Source organism: Pteropus medius, unplaced genomic scaffold, assembly GCF_902729225.1.
Source record: "Pteropus medius unplaced genomic scaffold, Ma_sr-lr_union100, whole genome shotgun sequence".
Lineage (NCBI taxonomy): Eukaryota > Metazoa > Chordata > Mammalia > Chiroptera > Pteropodidae > Pteropus > Pteropus medius.
The window spans coordinates 54,657,788-54,660,214 of NW_024349800.1; the positions used below are offsets into that span (position 1 = coordinate 54,657,788).

The 2,427-nt window shown below is 49.3% G+C and overlaps 1 long non-coding RNA gene across 1 annotated transcript; it reads left to right on the plus strand.

Annotated features, from left to right (window-relative positions):
- Positions 1-409: 409 nt before the first annotated feature.
- Positions 410-2,224, plus strand: LOC120621922 (uncharacterized). The gene is made up of 3 exons (XR_005658344.1): positions 410-1,022; positions 1,145-1,235; positions 1,703-2,224. It is a non-coding gene; the product is annotated as an uncharacterized LOC120621922 (long non-coding RNA).
- Positions 2,225-2,427: the final 203 nt, after the last annotated feature.

Here is a 2,427-nt window from a genome sequence, read left to right on the forward strand (position 1 = left end):
AGTCATCCAGGGACACAAGTTCAGAACGGCAAAAAACTAGAGAAAACGCTTTCTCCCAAGGAAAAAGCACCATAAGTCATCTGAATCAGCAAGTCCTTGTAAGAAAAAAATAGGAAAAAGATGTTCGGTACTCTTGATTTCAAATGCTATCATGTCGTAGGGGAAGAGGTGTGGAAAGCAGAAGATGTTTAAATATCCATCAGAAAAGTCCTTTGTCTATCGAGACTGGACACTGGATCCCCAATCCTGTGTGACACTTCCAGCTGCAGTAAAAAATTATTCTACCAGAGTAAATTCAACACAGATTTATTGGGAAAAAAAAAAAAAAGTAAACAAACCCAGGCTATCTGGCTCCAAACCCTATGTTTTGTGTGATTTTTTTTCATTATACCACGAGTACCAAATTAGGCAGATCTTTAGTAATTTAATAACTATGATTAAATTGTTGAACTATAATCAAAGGATGTAATTTAAAAAGAAAATCATTGGGTTTACATTCCCAGAACTGTGCTGAAGGGAAAGCTTAGCAAAAGAACCTTTTATTCTGGTCGGGGAAAATGGACTCAGCGACAGGCAGTGAGTAGGAACGAGGCAGTCGGTGAAGAAAGGAGAGAACCGCTCAGAACCACGTCTGAGTGTGGGCCGGGCAGCCCTGGGTGGATGGCTTCCCGGCACAGACCGCGGCTGGGCCTTCAAAGACCAGGCGGAGCTGATTGGCTGGAGAAGAAGTAGCTTTAAATGTGTCCTTTCCCTTGGCCAAGGCTGCAGTTTCCTTTCTGACCCATAAGGGGGTGAGAACTGATCCCCCTGAGGGCCGTTTTCCAGCTCCAAATTCCATGACCGCCCAAGGGAACAGCATAATCAAAGTCCCCGAGGCTGGATTGAGCCACAACGAAGTCATTGTTCTCCAAGTCCTGCCTGCTGCTAGCAGTGGATGTTTCAGTGTTTCAGAGGACGAGAGGGAAAAAGACTTCTTGATGCTGAAGAGATTGCTCTTGGTGCTATGGGCAGTGGGAGCCATCGTAGGTCCTAGGGGAGGGAGGAAGTGCTATGATTAATCCGAACTGCTGGGAATACCGTGAGGAGAGGAGAGAAGTCAGTCCGTGAGCTGTATTGCATATTTTCTGTCTGTTTCTCCACCCAGATCCATTCCCTGTCCTGCTCAGTGCCAAGGACCCACAGAAGATCACATCAGGGACACCACGGATAAAGGGAGGAACAGCGGGCACTCAGAGGTGGGGAGAGAAGGAGACGGGGTATTTATTCCTCCTCTCACCCACCACCCCCTCTGCCATCCCCTCCCTGCTTTGCCGAGCTCTGGCGTTAGCCGGCTGCATTTCTCTGCCTCCGGGAAGCTCCACCTCCACCAGGTCCTGGGGCATTCCCTGCCCCCTCTCCCCACTTACCCTCCCCGCCTAGCTGCCTGCTATAGAGAGTCTTTGAGGGTCCCTAACTTCGTGTTGCCAGAAAAAAATGCAACACGCCCAGTTAGAATTGCATTTCAGGTAAGTAATGAATAGGTTTTAGTACGTCTCAAATATTATAGCTGTAAGTATCCTAAAAAATTATTCATTGTTCATAAGAAATTCGAATTTAATTGGGCGTCCTGTATTTTTATGTGCTCAGTCTGATAACCCTGTTTTAATGCCCCTAATCCTGCCCACATTTTCTAGCGGGTCCCTCATTAAACCTTTCTTTTCAGGAAAAGCGTCTGGTGCGGTGCTCCATTTCCTGCCGTTTCTGGCCCCCACCCAAACCTTCCACTTTCCACGGAGGTTCTGGGTGTAGCAGCAGCGGTGCCAGGCCCTGCCCCTCACTGAGGGGGAGACTTTGCCAGGCTCTAAGCCCCAATGCCTAGGTCTGCCAACACGCACCTCCTGCTCCCGCTGCCTCCTCAGTGCATGATGCACGGAGGCCTCGAAGGATCCCTTTTTGCGACTCAGGAGGTACCAGTGACATGCATGGGGCAAGGCCTCATGCTGGCCTGTGCCTGAGAATGACAGCTGAATAGACTCAGCCTTCCCCACAGGCCTGAACGTCTGGGAGGAGACCCCTATGGTGCCTGAAGCTTTGTGGCTGGAGGTGACACCGGCCATGGAGCAGCCGGGCGCCATACACTTGACCGGGCAGTGCCACTTACTGGCTGGGTGGCCTTGACCTCTCTGAACTTCAGTTTCTCCATCCATAACTTGGGGATGTACTCACCCTCCACCCCTCAGGAAGAATAAAGATGATATATGTAAAAATTGTGGCACATAGAAGGCATTCCAAAAATAGTAATTATAGTAATTATCCTTAACTGTACATGTCTGCCTCCCACGTGAGGCTGTGAGCCTTCGAGGGGTGTCTTACCCACTTCTGTCTTCTCAGCATCTGCCCAGGGCCTGGCAGAGGGCAGTGCTCAGAATGTCAGTGAAGTGTGAGTTA